The sequence below is a fragment of the Microtus oregoni genome, unplaced genomic scaffold (genome assembly GCF_018167655.1).
Source record: "Microtus oregoni isolate MIOR12 unplaced genomic scaffold, Mior012 000096F_ref0000112, whole genome shotgun sequence".
NCBI lineage: Eukaryota > Metazoa > Chordata > Mammalia > Rodentia > Cricetidae > Microtus > Microtus oregoni.
The window spans coordinates 2,833,818-2,860,854 of record NW_024544709.1 but is presented as its reverse complement, the minus strand read 5'-3'; the positions used below and the strand labels follow the sequence as shown (position 1 = coordinate 2,860,854).

The following is a 27,037-nucleotide window of genomic DNA, read 5'->3' as shown; positions in this document are numbered from 1 at the left end:
TTGGATGTTCACCTTCCTAGAAATGGACGGAGGGGGGAGGACCTAGGACTTACCACAGGGCAGGGAACCCTGACTGCTCTTTGGACTGGAGAGGGAGGGGGAGAGGAGTGGGGGGAGGGGGAGAAGGGTGGGAGGAGGGGGAGAAGTGTGGGAGGAGGGAGAGGGAAATGGGAGGCTGGGAGGAGGTGAAAACTTGTTTTTTTTTCTCCTTTTCTCAATTAAAAAAAAAGTTTAAAAAAAACAAAAAAAAACACTATATGAACGCCAAATTTAGCCCCTAACCTACCCTCTGCAGTGACTTAAATTTCCTTTTAAATGTGGGTGAGATATATTATCACATTTAAAATTAATGTGGTCTCAGATTATTTGCTATTATCACTTTCTTCATACAAACTACATTTTAAATGCATTAAGACATTTTGGACAACATTGAGCCAACCAATTCTAGCTGTTTATGCTGCTCTCTTGTACCCTTGTTAATAAAAATTTAATATATAGGATGTGTTTAATAGGTATGATATATTATATATACTAAACACACACAAGTTTTTCTGACAATCTTGGGTGCAGAAACATAAGTTAAACTATTCTGCTTGAAAATTCATTAATGGCAGTGATTGTATCTTTTTCAACATTAAGTTTCCACACTGCCCCTCCATATATATATAATGGTGTCAATGTGTACTCTACTAGACACTGTGTCTCCCATATAAAGAAAAGAGGCTGGTAATAGAATGTCATCACAAAATGAATAACTGCTAAGTCAGTGACCTGCTTACCTTGCACCAAGCACTCACTGAACAGGTATTTAATATTAACACTTATTTTATCCCTGGTTTTAAACAGCATCTCTTTATTACTTGTAGCTGAAATATTACTTCTTTTTCATCCAGGTCTTCTTAATATCTCTTGCATTTTTATAATGAGAGTATACTCTTTGCAGAGCACAATAGTAGGTGTTTTAAATGCTGCTTCATTTAAGCTTAATGACATAATCATTTACATATTAAACAGAGAAGAATAAAGACAGGACAAAAATATAAAAACACAGAAAGTTTGCCTGAAGCTTTATGGTGTACTCAGAAGAATCTGGTAGAGTGCATAGCTTTGAACCAAGGTCAACCTTGATGCCCGAGCCCTCTCCCCTACATTTTAAAATAACAAAATCTCTATGCTCTTAAAATGTGCATTGGCAATGAATATTAAGCACACAATAGTCTAATTTTTGTCCTTTAGAATCAATAAAATATATTGTACATGTATGAGTCTATATCCAGTGTAATCATTGCTGGTTTTCATGTGTTTAGCAGGATTTCACTTGCAACATGCAGATCACTTCAAGCCAGCAGCACAACTCCCAAGGGTTGACCTAATATTTGTAACATTCTTTCTCTCAGTTATTTTACACAAATTCTGTTTCACATGTACTTCTCTCATTTTAGACATTCGACTCATTTTAAGTTTAACTTACTATTGAACATTCTATCTTCTTGTCTTTCCTTTGCCCTCCCACCAGAATGCCTCAGCATGGCTCGGTATAACAGCTTCTATAGCTGGTATCTATGTTTGAGTTTCCTGCCTGCGCTCTAGCTGCCAGGTTGTCTGAAGCATGTCTCCAGATCTTTGCTTTCTCAGTACATTTTTATGGAAATAAGCCCTATATTTAATAATATAGGGCTTTGTGTTCACCTACTCTTTTGTAACACCGAGGGATCGAAATGAATCAATTACCTGTTTCCTGTCATGAATGAATCCTATTTCCTCACAATTACAGCAGTGCAAAAAATAATAAAAGGGATTAAAACATTATCAGTAATAAAATGGCACTAATGACACATAATGGCAAAGGATAGGAAAAAGACTATTAGGAGGGCATAGTAGGGAGAAGTAAAGAAAGGGAAGGGTGAGAAGAGCCAAAGATCAAGGTATCCTTGTAAAACATTGTTTTTATGAACTCCGCCACCATGAGCAGGAAATAGACACCTATGGAGTATCATTATATTCTGTAAGACAAACATCGATATATAAAAGCTTATCCTGGTTGGTTTTTGGAATCTCTCAATTGCACATTCAAACACATCTGTATTAAATTATTTGCATCTATATTTCAAAAATCAGGTCCTAGAAAACTTGTAGTCTCTAAAACTAAATGTTCTACAAGAAAATTGGAAGTAATTCAGGATGCTTATATAATCCCTTTTGTAAACTTAATGGGTATGTCCTTTCTGCTGGACTAGCTCAGTCTCGCTTTTCAATGTTAGTAGCTACCTCATTATCTGTTTTGAAAAAAAATATCACTTTAGGGAATGAATGAAGCGGACCTTGGGTATAGCCTTTTTGTAGAAGATGTTTTTTTAGTGCTCTTGACTCTTAGCACTGCTGATAATACCAGCACATAAAATACAAAACCAGCCCATTTATATTTTTCCATGAGAAACTCTCAATTTATGTATTTCTGATTATTAGCTTGTGAATAAGTAGTAGTAGTCTGAGGCAAGTGAAAAAAAAATAGCCTTAAAGTGAATCTAGTGATTGGGATGGTACATTGGAAGACTTGAAACAATGTATTTCATACATCTAGTCTTGATTAATATGTTCCCTATTTATTATGCTAAACACAAAGCATATTTGGAAAATATTTTTGAAATTTATAAGTTCATTTCCTGCTACACCATTATGTTCAATGTGTCTAATGATGTAGAAAGGTTTAGTAGAATCTATACCAGAGTAAGTACATGAGTCTTAGGCTTTCTCTTGGCTAGACATGGGTATCCTGTGGAATTTTTGGGTATATTGTAGGACATAAGGAAAGAACAGCCTCACTAATTTAAAAGGCAATTTCTTGTCTAGGTCCTATTGTTCTCACCAACTCAATAATATTTTTTAACTAGATGAGATGTTGAGACACAGAACACAGCCTAGAAGCAAATATCTGAGAAAAAATAGCCATTGCTCATAGACCCATATAGCCTGGATAGACCAGTAAAAAGTGAGCCACTACATCTTTACAGTTTAATTTGTATTATAAGTATGAAGTATCCTTATTTATCTATAATTACTTAAATAAGTGTCAACATATACTTATTTGCCATCTATCTAGTTATGCATGTGTGCATTGGTGACATTCTCACATCCTAAAGCTTTCTTCTCAACTCCACCTCTATTTTCCCCAACATCTCATTACTTAGCAGCCTGATAGCCTCAGTAGAACCACAATGATGCAATAAGATTCCTAGACAAAGTTCCCCAATTCTAAGTCTTATACAAATGATGCCACATTAAGTCTTATACAAATACGATTTGAATAAAGCTGCCTACTATACTCATCCATCTGCTGTTGATTTTCACCTGGTATAAAGAAAATAGAAAGTATTCTAAAAAAAAAAGAAAGCTTTCTTGGGGATGTTCTATCGGGAACTCACCAAGGCCAGCTGGCCTGGGTCTGAAAAAACCTGGGATAAAACCGGACTCGCAGACAATGAGGACTACTGAGAACTCAAGAACAATGGCAGTGGGTTTTTGATCCTACTACATGTACTGGCTTTGTGGGAGCCTAGGCAATTTGGATGCTCACCTTACTAGACCTGAATGGAGGTGGGTGGTCCTTGGACTTCCCATTGGGCAGGGAACTCTGATAGCTCTATGGGCTGACAAGGGAGGGGAACTTGATTGGGGGAGGGGGAGGGAAATGGGAGGAGGTGGCGGGGAAGAGACAGAAATCTTTAATAAATAAATAAACAGAAAAAAAGAAAGCTTTCTGATCTTTTCCTATAAAATCTCCTTAACCAAGCAGCTCACACACCTTCTCTTCCAGCAAAGCTTGCCCATTTTTCTCAACCCCAAATTAAATTGGTTTCTTCAGTTTTTGTAAGTTGTATTGTCATTTGAATGTAAGTCACAACCCTATTTTTATCTTCCACCTGCATTAAAATGATGCATAAACGAAAGAAGTGAAATTCAGCTTTGTTTTAGATGCACTCTTGTGACGCATTGAGTGGGGAATGATCCGGTAAAATCTTACTACCTCATGAAGCTAAGTTCATTCTGCAGGTTTTCTCCATGCGAAGGATAGAGGAATCCAGGACATGTTTCTCCGAAACAATTATCAGCATTGAATTCCTTTAACTATTTAATAGGGCATGAAAAACTTAGATTAGAGTAATATTTCTTTATTTTCTTATATGACAAAAATACAGTGACTTGCAGTCATGTAATACAAAATTAGTTAGCTCCAATTAGTATTATTATTAAATATGGTTATGAACAGTTCATAGATACACAAACATAAAAGACATAAAAGCATAACAATGAATCATTCTTACATATTCTAGTAAGTAAGGCTCACCAATTCTTTCCAACACAATATGCTTTCTATTTCGAAATGTAACAGCTGGGGGAGGTTTATTCTCTGTTTAAAAAACAGCATTTGAATGGTGAGATGGCAGCTCAATGGTAGAGCACCTGCTTCACATGTACTGAAATGCTGGTTTGGGCCTGAGTCAGGAACTAAAGGAGAAGAAGGAAGAGAATGAGGAGGAAGACTAGGGCAGTAGTGGATCAAAGACAGAAAGTATCACTTTAAATGAAGGTGATCTTGTGTGAAAATGAAAGGAAGAAAGGAAGAAAGCTTGAAAATGGGCTTGTGCTTCATCGCATCCAGTGACTGGGTGAAAAACCAGCCAATATTCAATATATCTATGTGCAGGATCTTTAATTACATGTAAAGCTAGAATTAAAATTTACTTCATAATTTGTAAAATGTTTAATCTAAAAGAAATTCTTTAATTTCTTTGAAACTTACATTTTCCTACTCCTATAGAGTTTGAAATACTAACTTTCTCAGAAGGCTATAAAAAGAGTATGATGTGATAATATTTGTTGAAATATTCAGTACGATGCTCAAAAGGTTAATTGCTAATTTCTCCTCCCTTCTTAGAGAGAATGGGGTAATAAAATTCTCTGAACAGTCTGTGGAGTCATCTCTCTGTTCCACTAAGGAGAGTTCCTGTCATCAAAGCTTGGGGACATCTGAAAATGACTCTCCATCTTCATGTGTCCCTTTCTTGACCTTTTGAAGATACACCATTGTTTTAAGCCATTTTGACTTTGAGTAATGTAACTCAGGCTGAACTATGGAAAGTCTGGAAGGCATTGATTGTTACAATGTAAGTGCTCAACATAATAGGCCCTCCATTGCTACAAAGAATTAAAACACAACTTACAATTAAGTGCATTATCCTTGCTTTCTCAATGTCAAGATAGAATTGTGAGAGACACTGAAGCTGGTAGATACAGTGTCCAAATGTAGCTCTAACATTTGGATCCAATAATTAGAAGACACTATCTCATCCTTATCACTTTATTAACTGTTTCCAGGGCTTCTTTCTATTCCTCCCACAGCTGTTAAAGGCCACAGATAGTGGTGACAAATGGGTCAGGGAGAATCTCAGCCCCTCAGAGAAGACACTTATTTCCTGTGTCTTTGTTTCTATAAAGCATGAGAATGAAAAGATGCTTACCTCACTCAGGATAGTGTTTTCTATTTCCATCCATTTGTATGCAAAATTCAAGAAGTCCTTGTTTTTTACTGCTGAGTAATACTCTAATATGTATATATTCCATACTTTCTTCATCCATTCTTCCGTTGAAGGGCATCTAGGTTGTTTCCAGGTTCTGGCTATTACAAACAATGCTGCCATGAACATAGTTGAGCATATACTTTTGCTGAGTGAGGTAAGCCAGACCCAAAAAGAGGAACATGGGATGTACTCACTCATATTTGGTTTCTAGCCATAAATAAAGGACATTGAGCCTATAATTCATGTTCCTAGAGAAGCTAAATAAGGTGAATCCAAAGACAAACACATAGGCATCCTCAGGAATATTAACCTTCATCAGGCGATGAAAGGAGACAGAGACAGAGACCCACACGGGAGCACCGGACAGAAATCTCAAGGTCCAAATCAGGAGCAGAAGGAGACGGAGCAGGAGCAAGGAACTCAGGACCACGAGGGGTGCACCCACACACTAAGACAATGGGGATGTTCTATTGGGATCTCACCAAGGTCAGCTGGCCTAGGTCTGAAAAAGCATGGGATAAATCCGGACTAGCTGAACATAGCGGACAATGAGGAATACTGAGAATTCAAGAACAATTGCAGTGGGTTTTTGATCCTACTGCACGTACTGGCTTTGTGGGAGCCTAGGCAGTTTGAATGCTCACCTTACGAGACCTGGATAGAGGTGGGCAGTCCTTGGGCTTCCCACAGGTCAGGGAACCCTGATTGCTCTTCGAGCAGATGAGGGGGGGGGGGGACTTGATCGGGGGAGGGGGAGGGAAATGGGAAGCGGTTGTGGGGACGAGGCAGAAATCCTTAATAAATAAATAAATTAAAAAAAAGAATGAAAAGATGCCACAGGGTAGTTATGAAAATTAAATAAATCAATCCATGCTAACAATTCTCAGAACATATTAAGTATTATGTAAGTGACAGCGCTTATTTCCTGTATTCTGTGATGCCATAAATTATGAAATGCCCACGACAGTCCTCTGAGGTAAGTTTACTTGTTATAATTTTGAAAGCATGAAGATGGGGAAAAATAGTTGCATTTCTGAAACAAGACAAACAGCAAAGCACAGCTTTGAGACTCATTTTTGTACAGACTTCGTTTCTTCATATTTTAAAATTCATTCTAAATGTTGACCATTTTCGTATGTCACACTTTTCTTCTTTAGCATCTTTACATAGTTAACCCAACAAAATTGGGTTTTATTAGAAACACATCATGAAGTCTTCTTTAATGCATATTCCTTCTTTTATTGTTCTTTATATTTTTTTAAAAATTAGACTAAAGTTGTGGTATGGATAAGTGTTTCTCATGAGCACAAGTTCTGGAGGGTTGATTCCCAGATTTGGCTGTTAATGATCATAGGTGCGTTAATGATCATAGAGATGTTAAGATAATAGAACCTTAGACAGTGTAGCCTACTAAGAAGAAATTAGGTATATACTTGAAAGGGCCATTGATAATGAGAACATTCTCTTTCACGAGATAAGCAACTTTCTCCACCCACACACTGATGTGCTGTAGTAAGTACACCAACTGACTGTGGCATAAAATCTCCAAAACCATGAGCCAAAGCTAAGCAGCTTTCCTCCTGTGAAATGACTTCTCCCAGGTGCTTACAGCCTAAAGCCTAGTACACTGGATCTCTGACTTACAATGTCACATGTGAGTGGAGAAGATTTTAAGTATTTGTCCAATTTGTAATTCTGCTGTTGTCAAATTAATCTCAAGAGCATCCCTCCTTTTATTAAAGTAATTTTACAGATAAGGAAGAATATAGAATTATGTAAGTTATCCGCATGGACATTATTCAAGCCAGTATTGTTTCATTTGTATTTTCAATCCTCTTGAATTATTTTGAGGTAGGATCACCTGCAATTTCACCTCTAATGATTTTACCTGTAATGATTTTACCTGTAATGTTTTCTGCACGATTGGTGATACATAACTACAATCCCATTATGATGCATAAAATGGAAAAGTCCATTGATATAATAGACTACTATCCACATTTCCAAGGATATTTTGCTAAATTGCACACTTCTATAAACTTTATAAATAAATTTTAGAGTTTTTTCATGTCTCTTATTTTTATTTACAAATTTTTATTTTTCCATTTGTTTACTAAGAAAATAATCATGTATGGAGGATGGAAGTTGCCTCAGTGGTTCCAACTGTTTGCTCTGTAATGAGAACCTGATATTGAACCCCAGCACCCATTGTAGCAAGCAAGGCTTCCCACAAGTGCCTACAACTCCAACTGTACCACACATTGATACGAGCATATGCATAAACACACACACACACACACACCCTCAGTCACACAACACATACCCACAAACACAAATAATTATCGGAAATATATATTTTTAGTCTTCAGAGTACCATGAAACTGAGTTTTGCTGTGCATGTTGTTATGAAATATCTACACTGTTATTTGTAAATAGATTGTGAGTTGTTGGAAGTGTATGGATTTATCTATGTGTTCTAGCAATTTATTTATAGTCAGGATAACTTTTGATAATAAGTACATTTCTACTAATATAATTTGAATTATACCCACTTTAATACCAACATGATAATGTTGGTAATTTACCTCATCCTCTTCCAGGATAACTTTGCATTAAACAAAAATAAATTCCTCTTATTAGAGCATATATTTATTTTTAGATTTCTAGTTAGTACAGTACAGGATTTTGTGTTCTGAGTTTTCCACAGCATTATTTCTTTCTATTAGCTTATAGAAAGTTTAAATGTTTGGGTTGCTTGTTGAAATTTCTGAATATATCATATATGGAATTTAGAAGGACAAGGTTGACCTCTTTTCCTTCCGAAATATCAGGGTTGTCTCTTTGGCAGTGGTGTCCATTGCATTATATCTTCTTTCATTCCAAGCCTTCACTTATTTAAAAATAAGTAAATATTCAATGTTCAAATATGAAAATGAATTTGTGTGAATACATTTTGCAACTTACATTTGTCTCTACTTGTAGACAAGTAATATATTAAAACTGGAGGGAAATTATATCACATTTTCCTTGTTCTGTAGTCTCCCTTGGGACAGAAGAATAAAGTATCCACAATTGTACAGCTTCCCTAAGCTGGCGACAGCATTAGCCTGCTCCCAGACTGTTTCCCGTGTGGAAAGGCCCATCTTTATGTTTTCTTTCACCAAAAGAGAAAAGACAATATTGCACTCTTTCTCAAACCCAAATTATACACAAGGAGTCAACTTCTCTCAGGCCACTTTCCATCATGGGAGGAGCAAAGGGGACTAAAACTTTATGAGAAAACTAGGGGCTCAAATGTCCAGAGAGTTAGAGCCTGACCACAATGCCTTGAATTGCAATTCAAAGTAAACAGAAAGCTGTTCAGTATGCAGAATGTGCGCTTAATGTATTCCATTCCGTTCACTGCCAGAAGTGAATTGTTGCATTGTGTGCAAGTCAAAGATCCAGGAGGGATTCAGGGATGGAATGTGTGGAGGGCATCACAGTAGCCCATTTAGGGCATCAGGAAAAAAAACAAAACACAGACAGTACTGCAAGTCCAGGTAGCTGAATCACAGCCTGAAACATCACTGAAATATAAAGCTTCCTTGTAAGCTCTTATGAACAATAAAACTTTAAGTCAAAAATAAGCAAAATTCTCTCAATTAAATAAATGAAAGAGAGGAAGGAGGAAAAATCTGAGGACTTCTGGACTTTGATGAAGTAACCAAGCTTTGTGATGTTCTAAAATAAACAGAACAGTGGGATTTGAATTAGAAAGAAACTGCATTAAATACAATAGGATGAAATTATTTTTGTTTTATACTGTGAACTATAATCAATGAAGTGGTAGTATTGCTCTGTTAAATAAGTATATGTATTATTGGTGTTTTTACAGTAAATTGTAGAAAATATATTCTTACATTCAGAAAAAATATCTCCTAGGATACAAAGTTAAATAAAGGCCACTGTGAAGAGATATGTAAGTATTACTTCCATCATTTCTTGGGTTATTGCACAGTCCTTTGAAATTTTTGGTCATGCTGTTTAAATCCCTGGAGGTAACTAAGTATCTAAAATTCTGATTGTATAATGATCTAGATTTCAGTAAACTGTGATTCCCTTTAGGTAATATAGACTTTTAAACAGTGTTTTAGTCTGTTTAGTACAAATACCAAACTATTTATTCAGTGATTTTACATTAATTCGAGATAAGTAACCTGAAATTTCATTAGGAAATTATTGTAAGTGAAAGATGACCATTTTTCATATTTTATTTATCTATTTGTGTATTTATGAATATTTGTGTGAGTTTCTTCGTGTACTTACAGGTGTCGTAGAGACGAAAGATATTGGATGCCTGGACTAGAGTTAGAGGCACCTGGTAGCCTCCTAAAGTAGATTCTGTAAACCGAACTCACATCTTCTGGATCAGTGGTTCTCTATCTTCCTAATGCTGCAACCCTTTAACACATTTCCTCAAGTTGTGGTGACCCTCAACCATAACAGTAATGTTACCACAGTTATGGATCATAATGTAAATAATTATGGAAAAAGAGGTTTGCCCAAAGAGTTACCAACCACAATTGAGAGCCGCTGATCTAGAAGAACAGTGTATACTCACAGTGGACCCATCTCTCTCTCTGGCCTAAGGTAACAATTTTTCATATGATTCTTTCCCAGGCAATTGAGATACAGAAGTAGAGAGCAAACTTTAACAATCTGTTTAAATGATGAAATCTATTTGAACTGTGCATTAATTAGTACATTGCTTTATTATGCAGTATAGTGGAACGTCTTCTGCTATCAACACTGCTGTTTTACACAGACATTTGAAACTGAAGAATATATAGGTACAATTATAAGTGTTAATTGATGGACTATAATAACATAACTTCTTTAAAGTAATAAAATTTACTTATTTTATACTTCAATGTCTGAAGGTCAAGTTTTAATCTTATTTTACATTGGAACAGTATATTAAAGAGCAATTAGTGAAAATGACTGTAATTAGGAATGTGAAACTCACAGTGTTCCTACAGTTGGTGAAGTTTTTTGTCTATATGTCTAAATATTATTAAATTGAAAAACTATCTTATTTATAAGAATATATAAAAAGTTATCATGTGGAATTAGGTCAAAATATTAATGTTTTCCAATGAAGGGTTTGTGCAGAAGAGGAAATGTTCAAAAGAGAAATAAAAGTATTCAAGCATCAATATACTATTCATAAAGTCAAGACAATAATATATCACCTTTTACATAATTTAGTTATTGCACAGCCCATTTTTTTATTTTTCATTGCTGAGAGCAAAGCTGAAAGCCATAAATTTCTGAGGCAATTGCTATACTATTGAGTTAAATCCCTGACCTCTGTGATATATCCTATGTAATTATTTAGTTCCATTCACCTGCCAAAAATTAGTATTCGGGAAATAATTTGCTAATATTACTACACCTAAATATTACAGACATTGCATTAAGCAAATATTGATGCTGATAACATTTCAGTCAGACTGCACAAAAATCCCATTGGTAATTACTTTCTGCTAATATATTTTCATTTTTAACTTACATACCCAGGCATTTCTCTCTAGAATATGATAAAACTATACCAAAAATCCTTTAGGACTATAGCCTTTGATCATGGATGTCTTTATTGTAAGAGACTTACCTGCATTATTAATTTTCACAATGTAATTAAATCAAAACCATTTACACTTTTAATTTGAAATTGTATTGCTTCTTAATTAACCAAATGGAGGATAAGGTAATTAATTTTCAGGAAACAATTTTACTGCATAAAGTTAAATATCAATTAATATGTGTATTAAATTGCCAGAAGTGTTTTGAAAAATTAATTTGTTCCTAAACTTTCAGAGCAGTAGAAATTTCATCACTGTAGTCTCAATGTCAGGCAATTCACAAATTAAACACAGAGTTAATTTAATTACAATAATCATTGAGAACATAATTACATTTCTGTTTATCAATTCTTCTTTGAGTGTTCCATCTTAATTTTAAGGTATAGGTAGGCAAACTTATGACTACTAATTTATATATATATATATAAAGCACAATATAAAAGTATTACTTAAGGTGATATTTGTCACTCCACCCATTCTACAAAAAAGCAAAATCTGTTTCATCAGAAAAGTGGAACTAGTTTATCTATCAAAATGATAAAATCAATAATTTATAAGTGTTAATAGAAACAAACATTCCACCTTCACACAATCATCTGTAAAAAAAAAGAACAACTTCCCAACAATGTTGCTTCCATCTCCCAAAAATATAATCTACTTTCTATAGTGAAGAGTGTTTAAATAAAATCAAAAATTGGAACATTTCTTACTTAGAATCCAAAGATGAACATATATTTGCATTACCCAATACCAGTCCTTGCTTCTCTTTACTCTTTATATTATTACATTTATTACTTGCACATATATATATATATATATATATATATATATATATAGTTTGTGTTTTGTTTCCTTTTCTCTAAGGTATAATTCACCACATTTAAAATAAACTTTTTGCTTCTTTATAGCTAATAAAATTATTTTAACATGCTTTAAATACATCACAATAAACAAAAATTAAAATACAGCTATTATTCTAACATGTGTCCAGAGAATTTCTCAGCTACATTTAATAGGTTTTTCAGTATATCTTAATACAAATGTTTGCAGCCAAAAGTAAAGTATACAGAAAGAAATCTAAAATTTTGAAATGATTTTGTAAGAAATGTCAAAGGATAACAGTTTGCATATTTGAATTAATTTTGACTTTTTGCTTATTCTAAATATGGGAAAAATTCCCCAAGTCTATGAACTTATGGAATCACAATATTCAGGGCAAAGAGGTTTCCATAAGTGGTAACAAAATACTAATTGTTTAAAATAGGTTTTCAAGAAGGTATTTTGTCATTCCATTGGCTTTTATTACTGTCCTGGATTCTTTCCAGGGAAGCAGACAGTCTAACTGCAGATCTACATTGCTCCCTCCTGCCCACCAAGTCCAATCCCTCAGCCTCTTCACAGCTCTGAAGCATACCACCATCTGTGTTCTCTACCTACCCTCATCTTCAAGGAATCACATATATTTTTCTCTTCCAAACTTCCTCCCCACCAGTCCTGTTATCCCAGCTCCCAACTCCAGCAGGCATTCCCAAGAACCCCATAGTCAACTAGCCATAGAAGCAAGTAGGCTAGCAGAGCAGGAAGGCTAGCTTTAGATCTCCCCCTCCTTCCTTCCACATCCAATCCCAGATTTTCACCCCAGTTCTTCTTATTCTCCCAGGAAAAAGGCCAGAGGGTGAATAGCCTTTTTCCTGGGAGACTAAGCAGATCGGGTTCACAGCCCTTCCTTCTATACACTTGTGGTGTCCTGCAGCCCTCCCCTCCACATCTATCCCCTTCTTAAGTATCAGCTCCCAATATCCAGAAACACATTTTACCAGGAACCTCCAGTGGCAACACTTAGCAGGCCCCCAGAATAAATCCCTACCAGGCAACACACAACTACCTTACCTTCATAAGAAACAGAGAAGGCAAAAGAAACAAAGGGTGGCACAAAACATCCATCCTACAAAGGCAAGAGCAGGTATCAGCACCTGGAAATGCAATCTTCCCACATCCAGGTGCCTAGCCACCAAGATAAAAACAGTCAATAATAGCCACTATGTTTCCACTAGAGCCAGGCAACCCTACTGCAGTGTAGACTCTGAAAAAGACAACATAGATGAAACACAAGACAAAGACCTCAAAACAGTTTGTATGAATATAATAGAGATTTATAAAGAAGAAATTAATAAATCTATTAAAGAAATATATGAAAACTCAACGAGTGGAAGGAAATGAATAAAACAGTTCAAGAACTGAAAGTAGAAACAGAATCAATGAAAAAAAAACACAAACTGAGGAAGATCAGGAAATAAAAAAAAATGGATCTTGCCAGGCGGTGGTGGCGCACTCGGGAGGCAGAGGCAGGCGGATCTCTGGGAGTTCGAAGCCAGGCTGGTCTACAAGAGCTAGTTCCGGGACAGGCACCAAAAGCTACAAAGAAACCCTGTCTCGAAAATCAAAAAAAAAAAAAAATGGATCTTGAACAGGTATTTCAGATGCAAGAATACAAGAGATGGAAGAGAGAAATAGAGATTTCTGCCAAATAAAATTTTAAATATAAAAAAACTGACATAAAACATCAGAAAATCTGAAACATTATGAAAAGGTAAAATCAAAGATCAATAGAAATAGGGGAAGGAGAAGAAATTTAGGTCAAAGGCAGAAAAATATCTTCAACAAAATCATAAAATAAAATTTTATTAACCTAAAGAAGGAGCTGCTAATCAAGGTAGAAGAATCATACAGAGCATGAAGCAGACTAGACTAAAAAACAAATTCTCTGCATTTTCAGTTCCAAAGTAAAATATGAATCATACAGCCTTGTCAGTTGCAAACTTAGAAAGTATAAAAACCAAAACTGTGGCAATTAGAACAATGTATTGCAGAAAAATTGACAGCATGTGGAAAATCAGAAAATATGCTTAAAAATACTGGGGTCAGGTGATAGGAAACCCAGAGGAATTACTTCTCCCCACTAAAAATTTTTCTTCAGTGGAAGAGAGAGACAGGCATTAAATTTGTGTGTATTAATGATGAAACCTTGTAGCTACCCTCTCTACTCACCATATGACATTGAATCCCCAGGTGGCTAAAAAGTAGTCATATTAAATAATATTTATGATATTTGTGCATTTACTCAGCATAATCTTAAAGATATTTTATAACCAAATATTTCTTATCATATGATTTTAATTGAAGACTAACATAAACGGAAAATTGCATACCAGTAATAATTTTAATATATTTAAAATTCAATCATACTATTTCAAAACCTCATAGTTATCTTTTTATGGTGAACATGAGATTATTGCTGATTTGATTTTGTTGATTTACATTCTGTATGACTATAATTTTTCAGACAATAAGGGTGATTATTCTGTTCTTTTGCACATGGTCTCTATTCTTTTATTTTCATTCTACATTGTAGCAAATAATTTGCTGGTCAGACAGTGGTACAAGGTTAGAAGCTTCAGAACAAACAACCTGTCAAACAAAAGGAAAGCTAGACTTATCCATAACCTATGCAAAATAAAGTTTACATTATAAAAATTTGCAAACAATTTACATGTGTGTTGAAGTTTTCTCAATGGCTAAACAAACAAGGGTAGAAATAACAATAGGCTCCTCTAATTCTGTGGCCTCAAGTGACCCCTAAATTCCTAACTTCAGCCAACTCGAGTATATCAATATCATTTGGCCGCTTGATGCATCTCTTGGCAGTAACCAATCACCTAAATCATATATTTCTACAATAAACACTAAGTTTCTATTCTGCAGCTCCTGTTTTCTAATAGAGGTCCTTGAAGCAGTATAAGAACCCAATGTTCTTTGGAAAATTGGCAGGTTATCCATCTTCCCTACAAAATCTAATCAAACAGTTTTTGTATCTTTTTTTGGGAGAAAGATGAGGTGGAGACAGGGTCTCACTCTGCAGCCACAGCTGGCTTGGAACCCACTTTGTACCCCATGATAGCCTAAAATGCATGTCAATCCTCCAGTCTCAGTCTTTCAAGTGCTGTGATCACAGTCAGAAAATTCAAATATCTCTTGAGTCTATCTGTTTTTCTCCCTGACTTATTCAATGGGCTTTTAAAATTCTTAAACAGGCATGCTCAGAAATACTGATATCTGTCCATTATAGATGTACCCATTTACACTTAAAACAAGTCTTTTGTATGCATTGGCTTACCTCTGAATAAAACCCTTCTTTTATTCACCTGCTCATTCAATTCGCAACACTTATTTACCTTGTACTGTGCTCATAGTCCAAACATAAATTCAGCAATGGGATAGAACAGAAAAAATAACAGATAAAAATACCTGGCTAAATAAGAAAGTCAAATCCTGGAGCTGGTATTCTGGTTGTGTAGAGACAGATCATAAGTAACTGTAAAAGTGTATTATTTCAGATGATGACGAGGGACCAAAAGAAAGTGAAAGGACATTTAAGAAGGTGCTGTATTCTATGTTTTAGTAAGAGATGTGATCACAAAATTAAGAAGAATGAGAAGTCCTGATTAGATTAGGCAGAAAGCATTAGGAGCAAAGGCAGGTAAATATACATGAGACATACAGCCTTGAGAGGATTAAGGAGGCCAGAGGACCTGGGACAAAGTAAGGGTGCAGAGCGCAATGGGACTAAGCAAACCACTTGTTGAAGGGATGGAAGGTGGGACTATGTATAGATTTTCCAGTATTGGGGGCTTTTCCCCCTATTTATATGAGAAATTATTAGAGACAGATTTGGGTTGTTCATGTGATGACTGTAGATGTTGTCTTAATTTTACACTAACAATTAGCCTAGACATGATTGGTCTTTGGTTTGCAGTGAGGCCAGCAGAAAACCTAAGGCATAACCTTGATCTATCTGTAGTGAGACTCTAACAGACCCTGAGTGTATTTAATTTATAGTTCCCAAGGTATATTCTTACTGTGTGTAGGTTTTATTATTTTATATTAAAGTAAATTTATACCTAACTTTACATGAACAGAAAACATTCTCTGGCCTCCTCATGTAATATCCTATCATGGGCTAATATGAATCTTGTATGTCTTCTAATATTTCTCAGTCATTCAGTAATATTATATTTATTCACATGGTACTAAAGATTCACAAGATAAGTGGACTACACATTGTGTATGTGTATGTGTGTTTGAATATGTGTGTTTGTGTGTGTGTAATGTAGTGTAGTATATATCTGTATATACCTACAATATCTAGATTAATGCATAGCATATCCCTTTTAAATATTCAATATATACTTCTTGAAAGAATACATTTATGTTATCCCTTGTATAAAATTCTGATGAGGCCCTTTATGTTTTAGAAAACTTCTAAGCTTCTGTTTTTCATGTAATGTACATCTAAATCTTAAAATAATAACCTAGAGTAAACATCTTTCATATTTATTGAAAGTTTTTTTCTAGGATACTTATCTAATGTGAGTGGTTGTCTTGTGGATTAAACAACAAAAAAGAACAAAAAGGAGGAAGCAGTTGGGCTCAGGAAATGATAAATTAAATACCACAATCATATACTATATAAATAGGTAGTGAGAAGTGACAAAGATCAATAAAGAAGACCACCAGTGACCTGTGGTCCACATTATTGTTTTTAATCAAAACATGAATGATATATGAATGTAGTTTAGAGATCTCTCCATGGTATCTTTGTGAGGGATAGATTACCAGGATGAGAGATGAAAGACAAGAACAGTACATAACTTTGGGACTATTCCAAGAGTAAAGAAACTGAGTGATAACAAAAGACAGTGAAAGAATAAAGATAAAAAGAAAGTTTTTAAAATTGGGCACAGAATTTGTGGGAGTAGCCAACCACTGCTAGAGTTGATTAAAGGACCACTCCAAGAGAAGGAGCCCATAAACAATAGTGTTTAGATAATCAAGAATTAGAAACTAGATAGTCTAGATACTGACAGTAAAAACAAACACTTCTTGTCAAAAAAGTATCAATAAATTTACTACTAATGATATTCTGTTTTATGTATCTATAAGTGTTTTTCCCAGTCATCATCAGAGAGGCTTCCCCCACCAGCAGATGGGAAAAGATGCAAAGACCAGCTAGATACTACACAAAGAGAGAGTCTCAATGAGAGTTCTCCATCAAATCCTTCCCCTTAAAGCTCAAGGAGCCTTGCTGAAGAGGAGGCAGAAAGATTGCAAGAGCCAGAGGTGGTGGAGGATGCCAGGAAAACAAGGCCCTCTGAATCAATTAAACAGGACTCACATGAGCTCACATAGAATGAAGCAGCGAGCACAGGCCTCCATGAGTTTGTACCAGGTTATCTACATATTTATTATTGCTATTAGCTTAGTATTCTTATGGGACTTCTGACCGTGAGAATGAGTAGGTCTCTGACTCTTAAACTGGCTCTTAGGACTGTTTTCCTCCTGTTGGATTGTCATGTCCAACTTTGGTATGATAGTTTTTGCTTCATCTTATGTTATGCCATTCTTGATTATTTTTTAGAAGCCTGTTATTTTCTAATGAGAGACAGAAAGGGAATGAATCTGGATGTAAGGGGTGGTAGGAGGAACTGGGAGGAGTAGAGGAAGGACAAACTATAATCAGGATATATTTCAGGAGAAAATAATCTATTTTCATTAAGAGGGAAAATAAATTTTGAAATATTCATACAAAAGTTCAGGCTTTCCCCAAGTTCCTCCCTCCTTCCCTTCTCACTTTTCTCTCCCCATCTCCGCTTTCCCCATCCCACCCCACCCCCAAGATCCCAATTTTCTCCCCGGCAATTTTGTCTACTTCCCATAGCCAAGAGGATAACTATATGTTTTTCCTTGGGTTCACCTTCTTATTTAGCTTCTTTAGGTTCACCAATTGTAGTCTCTGTGACCCTTATTTATGGCTAGAAACCAATTATGAGTGAGTACATCCCATGTTCATCTTTTTGGGTCTGGGATACCTCACTCAGGATAGTGTTTTCTATTTCCCTCCATTTGCATGCAAAATTCGAGAAGTCATTGTTTTTTACCGCAGCATAGTACTCTAGTGTGTATATATTCCATACTTTCTTCATCCATTCTTCCATTGAAGGGCATCAAGGTTGTTTCCAGTTTCTGACTTTTACAAATAATACTGCTATGAACATAGTTGAACAAATGCTTTTGTCATATGATAGGGCATCTCTTGGAGGATTGGGATAAAGGAAGGTTAGACAGGGGAGCACGGAAGCACAATTCTTAGTTAAGGGATCCACCGTAGGGTTGGCAAGAGACTTGACCCTAGAGTGCCTCCCAGGAGCCCATGGTGATGTCCCCAGTTAGTCCCTTGGGCAGCGGAGGATAGGGAACCTGAAATGACCCTATCCTATAGCAATACTGACGAATATCTTGCATATCACCATAGAACCTTCATCTGGTGATGGATGGAGATAGAGACAGAGACCCACACTGGAGCACTGGACTGAGCTCCCAAGGTCCCAATGAGGAGCGGAAGGAGGGAGAAGATGAGCAAGGAAGTCAGGACCACGAGGGGTGCACCCACCCACTGAGACAGTGGAGCTGATCTACTGGGAGCTCACCAAGGCCAGCTGGACTGTGACTGAAAAAGCATGGGATAAAACCGGACTCTCTGAACATGACGAACAATGAGGGCTGAGGAGAAGCCAAGGACAATGGCACTGGGTTTTGTTTTTTTTTTGTTTGTTTGTTTGTTTTTTCACTGGGTTTTGATCCTACTTCATGTTCTGGCTTTGTGGGAGCCTAGCCAGTTTGGATGTTCACCTTCCTAGACATGGACGGAGGGGGGCGGACCTTGGACTTTCCACAGGGCAGGGAACCCTGACTGCTCTATGGACTGGAGAGGGAGGGGGAGAGGAGTTTGGGGGAGGGGGAGAAGGGTGGGAGGAGGGGGAGGAAAATGGTAGGCTGGGAGGAGGCGGATACTTTTCTTTTCCTTTTCTCAATAAAAAATAAAAGTTCAGGCTTGATATTTGAACAACAGCAAACTATTTCTAGATTTTAAAACATTCATTTTCTCTCACATGTGTTTAGATAACTGGTACAATCACAAAGGTGTGACTACTGTGATACTTCTCACTACACTCAGGTCATGGTCTTAAAAACATCTAGCAGATTTTCTAAGTCACAGTTAAGTTAAAAAGTACAAAAACGAAACCAGAAGTAGCCTTCTGGACCTCTCTATTCTCAATAACAAAGTCATACATCATCCCAACATGACACTGAAAAATGTTCTGTGTCAAGCAATAACTCGCTGAAGTGTGCTTCTCTGTGTATTGCAATTATTTAAAACTCACACACTTAGCAAGACTGAGAGACAGTGCATCTTCTTCCCTAGGTTTGTTACTGGTATGTTACCAGGTTAGACTCGATTATATACATGCCAATCGATATCATCACAACTGCTATAAGAAATGAGGCATCTACTGTTCATATTCATCTGCAGCTGTGTAGGTGTGGTAGAATTTCTCTTTTCTAAGTTCTTTTTTATCACTTCTTATTAGACTTGAATCCACCTTTATAATTCTGATGTTTATGGCTAAAGATTTATTTCAGTATTATTACATACTTTACAGGCTTTCTCTTTCAGTACAGTCATGTAGTGTGAATGCCTTCACTTTGTCTCTCTCTTCTGATGCCTCTCTGACTCCACTTCTACCTCTTCCTCTCCCTCTGTTTCTCTCTCTGTCTCTCTCTGCCTCTCTCTCTCTCTCTCTCTCTCTCTCTCTCTTTCTCTCTCTCTCTCTCTCACACAGACACACACACACACAAACACATACAATACTCATTCACTGCTATATTTACTTTGTGTTGTTTGTGTGACTAGATTCATGTTTGCTTATGTGTAGATGTATATACATGAACCTGCATAATTGTGGAGGTGGATGTAGAATAAGAGGAGTTGAAGGGACCCTATGTAGCTCCCAAAGGAACAGCATGCAGCACCAGTAAACCACAACCTCATGGCGATACACAGAATAATAGAAATGGGTTAATTTAATGTGTAAGAGCTAGCTAGGAATACACCTAAGTCACTGGCCAAACAGTGCTGTAATTGATATAGTTTCTATGTGAAAAGAAAGCACAGTGTCCATCTATAGAAGACAGAGTACAACTTCAGGTATTGTTCATCAGACTTCAACACATTTACTTAAGACAAAATCTATAATGGCTTGGAACTCACCAAACACACTAGGCAGCAGAACAGTGAGCTACAAGGATAGGCCTATTCTGTCTGTTTTAAGAGTTGAGATTACAAACAAACACTTATATTATGATATTTTTATATGAGTTCTTTCTTTCAGTTCATGTGTTCATGCATGCAAAGTGAGCACTTTAGTACTTGGCTGTCTCCCCATTACTCCATTTACTTATTTATTGGGAGAATAATGCTGACTTCTAGATTTCTTTAAAATTATTAAGACTTTAGTCAGTGATGAAATATTAGTCTTGTTTAAAACTCGTGTAAATGCTTTAATGGATTATTACTACAGCAAGTGGCTAAGAGTAGTTGCCATAAACCTTTCCAATGAAGCATGCATTATCTCATTTGAAGAAAAGTCTTATTGAAGCAGTAAGAACATCTTGGTATACAAGTAGCACAGTTTTGTAAATGGATGAATTACTAAGAAAGATTAAAGCAGAAATACATTAGCATGCAGTTCCCCTTTATTGTGGGGAAATTTATGCAAAGATCATACAATACAGCTGCTATGCTTCATGTGAAAGTTAATTAGATGTCATTAATATGTGATGATATTAATCAGGATCCTCAGCTTGCGATTATTTTCTGCACCAGTAGCTATGAGGCATCATTATGCTCAAGATTTGTGCTTTTAGAAATGGTCCCCATCATGTCTCCTCTTTCAACATGTGAGGTAAAGAAATGAAACATCCCAATTGTGTTCCTCTCTTTTGTCAAAAATACCAGAAAGATTCAGCAAAGGAACAGAGCAGCCACAAAATGACTGTACCTATTTCAAACACAATAGGAAGGGAATGTGGGCTGTGAAAAATCATCAATACTTAAAGACCAAAAAGCATTAACCTAGAGAGAGAGGTTTGAGGGAGTATCCTTGGGTAAACATCTTTTCCAGACTACTCAGAAAAAAAAAAAAAACAGTTAAAAACTGCTGATGGTAAAACAGGCTTGGTTAGCTTAGACAAAACCATTTCTTTTCCTTCATGAAAATATAAGTACACATTAATGAAAAATTTCTTCTGGATAAACTGAAAGGTTGTGATTATAATATCTCTAATGAGAAAAAATGATTTGTTGCCTATATCTGCTCTATGGTAAGCTATTATAAAAGGCAATAGCATGGCATCGCTAATTACACAGATTTAAGTTGAGGGTGTGCATTCCCATTTAATTCTTAAAGAAATTAGCTTCATGGCCCATTAAGGATCTTCTTTACTAAGGAAGTTGATGTTTCATCCAGTTTTCTTTTAGATGTAAGACAGAGGAATTTTGCTAGGTTTATATCACTATAGAAAGACAATTATTATAATTATGAATCTTCTTTGGCATATATTTCCAATTATAATTTACAACAAGGATCTAGATGCTGTCATACAGGAAATATACTTTTACACTCAAACTCAGTTCTAGTCTCTGTATAACTTGATTTTGCCTTTTGAGTCATTGTTTTCCAAAACCATACAGACTGGTCATAAACGTTTACAGTTAAGAAAATTGCCTCTTTTCTTTTAGAATTGCTAATATCATAGGCAGGAACTAACATATTCAGCTTTTATTATCTACATAAGATTAAAAATGATATTCCAAAGGTAGACATCATCCTCGCCATTAGTCCTGGTTATTGAGAATAAGGATTCATTAATGTACCAATGGTTTATTGATTAGGAATTTAGCTAGGTGGGGTGGTTCATACCTGTAATTTCAGCATCCAGGAGGCAGAGGCAGAAGTACCTTTATGATTATGAGACCATCCTTGGCTACACAGTGAGTTTCAGGTTATTCTGGGCTGAAATTGAGACTCTATGTCAAAAAATAGCAAGAAGTTTTATTAATTTTATAATCTTGAGTAAGTGTTGGTACATATGTTAGGAAACTGACCAGTTTCTTCAAATACAACTTGTGTTGTTTATGGAATTGAAAGAATTAAGAAATTGAAAGAGGTAATTAAAGTGGACTCTAAACCAACCTGACTGATACTGGATATTAATAAACAAATTCACCCATAAGATAAGTATATGAGCACACTCAATAGATCATGTGAAGAGGCTTTCTGTGTTTCTCTGTGTGTATCCAGTGACAGAGGCCTCAAAAGATCATATTAAGAAAACACCTTAAACATATGGCCCCTGGTCCCTGGAAAACCAAAAATGCTTCTTTACTTCTTTATTTAAAGCTTGTCAGTGTTCTGTTACAGCAACTCCAGTAAGCTCAAAATATAACCAATGCCATTAAAAAGAGGCCAGCTTCAAAGTCATCCCAGTAATGCAGGTGAGAAGCAGAAAAGAAAATGAATCTTATACAAGAACTTAGAAAAGATGCTCAATCATATTACAAAGACATTTGTTCAACTATGTTCATTGCAGCATTATTTGTAACTGCCAGAACCTGGAAACAACCTAAAAGCCCTCAACCAAAGAATGGATGAAGAACCAAAGAATGGATGAAGAAAATGTGATACATTTACACAGAAGAGGGGAAAAAAAATGACTCAGGAAAAAAAAAAAACAATGATATCTTGAAATTTGCATACAAATGGATGGAACTAGAAAACACCATCCTGAGCGAGGCAATCATGATCCTGAAAGATAAATAAGGTTTGTACTCACTCATAAGTGGATACTAACTATAAACAAAGGATATTGAGCCTATAGTTCATGATCCTAGAGAGGCTAAGTAACAAGGTGAACCTAAGAAAACCACATATAGATCCATCTGGAAAGTTAAAATAGACAAGATCTCCTGAAAAATAATGGGAGCATGGGGGTGGAGAAGAAGGGAGAGTGGAAGGGCAAGAGGAGAGGGAAGGGGATGGGGGAAGAAAACTTGAGAAAACAGGATAGTCGAGATGGAGAAAAAACAGAGATGAGAGCAAGGAAAGAGATATCTTGATTGAGGGAGCCATTATGGGACTAGCAAAAAACCTGGCTCTAGAGAAATTTCCAGGAATCCACAAGGGTGACCCCAACTAAGACCCTAAGCAATAGAGGAGAGGGTGACTGAGCTGGCCTTGCCCTGTAGTCAGACTGATGATTTTCTTAAATATCACCATAGAACCTTCATTCAGAAACTGATGGAAACAGAGGCAGAATCCCACAGAGGAGCACAGGACTGAGTTCCACAAGTCCAGTTCAAGAGTGGGAGGAGTAAGAATATGAGCAAAGAGGTCAAGAACATGATGGGTACACCCACGGAAACAGTCTTCCTGAACTAATGGGAGCTCACCAACACCAGCTGGATAGGGAAGGAAAAATCATAGGGCCAAACTAGACCTTCTGAATGTTGGTGACAGTTATATGACTGGGGCAAAATGTGGGGCCACTGGCATGGCACTAGGATTTATCCCTACTGTTTGTACTGGCTTTTAGGAAACCCATTCTCTTTGTATGGATACCTTGTTCAGCCTAGATATAGTAAGGAGGGTCTTAGACCTTCCCCAAAGCAAAGTGCCTTACCCTTTCTGTGGAGTGGTGGGGTAGGGGAGTCAGTGGAGGGAATGGGAGAAGGGGAGGAAATGGGAATTTGGATTGGTATGTAAAATGAAAAAAAAAAGACTGTTTTCTTTTTTTAAAACAGTTAAGTACTGTTGATTTCTCCTACTTTTATTTAGTTGTTTTTTTCTTCTCCTTCCCACATAATATTTGACTAACTACAAGATTTACTAGGATTTTTATAGGAATTTTACCAAACATATGTGCCAATTTAGGAAGAACTAACATTTTTAATATGTTGAGTTTTGCAATTCATAAATATGTCTTTTAATTGATATAACCTAATTTGTATTTTCATTACTATCTAGTCATTTTAAAATACAAGTCCTCTATACAGTTTCCTTAAAAAAATAATTAGTCCTGCAGCATTAGTAAAGAAAGAAAAGATGACATATATATGTGTGTATATAGATAGATTATAGATACAGATAAAGATAAATATGATAAAATATATCATGAATTGTAAATTGACTTTATTACTACTGACATTTTCCATTTTTGTAATAACCATGAAAAAAGAAAACAACTTGAAGAAGGAGGAGTTAATTTTGTCTCAGAGCTTGACGAGACAGTCAATGATATCAAGGTATTCATGGATATAAGTATGTATATAGCTGGTCACACTGTTTCTTCAGTCAGGCACCGAAGAAAGGTATTCCGATACCTTTCTTCCTTTTTGTGTAGACAAAGGATGTATTCCCTATACAGCTAAATCTTTTCAGAAAAAGCCTCAAAGACATACCCAGAGATGTGTTTCCATGGTGATACTAAATATCCAGCAAAGTCAACAATGAGCATTAATGATCATGTATACATGAAAGTAGAGGCAAGGTTTTCTGGGAAAAAAAGAAGTAGATTAGGTAAATATCCATAGCACATTCAATACATGAATAAAACATTTTTATGAAACTGGTCAGTGTGTTCAATATATGTACATGAATAAAAAATCAGTTTCAATGAATTTGGAAACAAAAAATTTTAGCGTCTACCTTCACCCTCTGACCTCTGATTGATGGAGGAAATTTTGCCTTTTGCGAGTGAAGCATCTCAGTCTTAGCAGAATTTTGTTTATTATACTGTGATTTAAACAATTGAAGGTAATCTTGATAATTATTACTCATCGAGCATTTCTATAATCATATAGCATTAATATTATCATTTGTAAAACATTTAATGAGAGCCCAGGAAAATGAACAGGTTGCCGCTAGTTGTCTATTTTCTAAGAAGTCAAAACTGTACAGAACCAGACCATGTAACTTCTTAAATCTAACTTAAAAGAAGTCAATAGAGTTAGAGAGTTTATAAAGGACGCCACAAATAAATCGATCCTTTTCAAAACTGATGCACAGTGTTTCCTTGGAAGTGGTACACAAATAGGATAAGCAATGACTAACAAGGCACATAGGACAGAGAATAACCACAGACACAGGGTCACGGCTTTGGAATACAGGTATGGTAAGTAAACCAATGACAACATTAAGTCAAGAACTGAAATGTGTTATAAAAAGAAGAGAAAAACAGAACTGAAAGATAGTTGAAAGATAGTCATTTTTACTTGTTAAGAACACATTTATTAAGAAGTATTTTTGACACAATTTACAACTTCGGGCAAAGATGAAACAGTAAGAACTTGACTAACGTATGTTTTATTTGTATGGTTAGGCTGCCTGAAAGAAAAGATGTCTGAATCGACTCTGAGATTAGCCTAGAAACAGGAAACAGTTTCCAGATGGCAATAACAGGTTGTTATAAGTTCCATGAAACACTATGAAACCTCGAGGGGAAGCAAACAAAAGGGTACTGCAAAGAAAAATCATCCCAAGGACACACACATCCCTTTTAGTGCCTTGTGTATCCATCTCAGGCCACTGCTTCCCTTTACATTTTGTCCATTTTAAATGAATCTAGTACAATCAGTGATACAACAAATGTTCCTTCCTGCACCAAGAGATATTCCTTACTATTCAAGAGTAATTATCTTGTAGAAACAGATGTGTGTCAAGTGCTTCAACTCTTTGCTTAAATGATTGCTAGCCAGATAGGACATTTACAAGAGTACACCAAGTTGCACTAACACGGAATTGATATTTTGTTGTTCTAATAAATAGTTTATCTGAAACACTGGAAATTAAGTAAGGAAACTCATCATTCAAGCAGTAGAGAGTGGTATAATGTACCTATAATTAGGGCAAACTGTACAAACTAATTATGTTGTAGAACTCTTTGATAAAAGAGATCAGTTGTCCACTGTTATAATATTCCAATAGTGGGATGAGAGATGGTTTACAGAGATGATAATTCCCGAACAAACATATAGACCTGACTTCAGATCCCAATCCAACCAAACTTTTAAATTCCAGGTTCAGCAAGAGACTCTGAATCAAAATAACAATAACAATGAAAATAATAAATGTAGAGAATAATAAAAGAAGAAACCAGACATCATCTTGACACACACATAAGTGTATGCCCACACATGAGCATATATAAAAAACTCACTCTAATATTCAAATATAATCTCTAATAACTAACTCAAATATATAATTGGTGTAATTATTAATAAAACCCTCAGGGAATCCTGTATTATAAAAAACAGATTGCTTGTAATATATCTCATACAAATCAGTAACTCTTCAATAGATTATGGGGTTAATGAACTGAAGTGTTGAGAAGGTAGGATGTAGTAAAACTACATGTGGAAACAGAATGCCAACCTTACAAATAGTATACAACAAGGAATCCCCACGTGACTATGGGAATGAAATGAATATTTTTAACATATGCTCCCATGTAGTTCAAGGGCAGATTCTCAGTGCTACCTTCCCTTGTTCTTCTCTGATATAGCCTCTCTGAAGAGGTAGGTTAGAATAACTTGCTCCAAACACTCCCAGAACTTGCTCCTGGTGTGTGTTTGTGCACTCAAGTTGAACCTAAGTTAAGTTTTCCCTACTGTGATCATTTAAGGTAGCCTTTGACTGAATGCTAGAGGGGATGGGATTTCAATGGGAAAGGAGCTGTCACTCACTACTTCATAGTATTACTTTTACTGAGAGAATTCATGCAATTTTCCACAAAAGTTAGCAGATTCTGACTTTGCTAGGCACAGGCATTTTCCAAAGGATGAAGTCTTCATTGTAAAGTTGTTTACAGGCTTAAGTAATG

The 27,037-nt window shown here is 35.9% G+C and overlaps 1 protein-coding gene across 1 annotated transcript in view; it reads right to left on the bottom strand.

The window, feature by feature from the left end:
* Sgcz (sarcoglycan zeta) overlaps positions 1–27,037 on the bottom strand; it is an 862,223-nt gene that overhangs the window by 618,550 nt on the left and 216,636 nt on the right. The gene's annotated exons all lie outside the window — the stretch shown is intronic.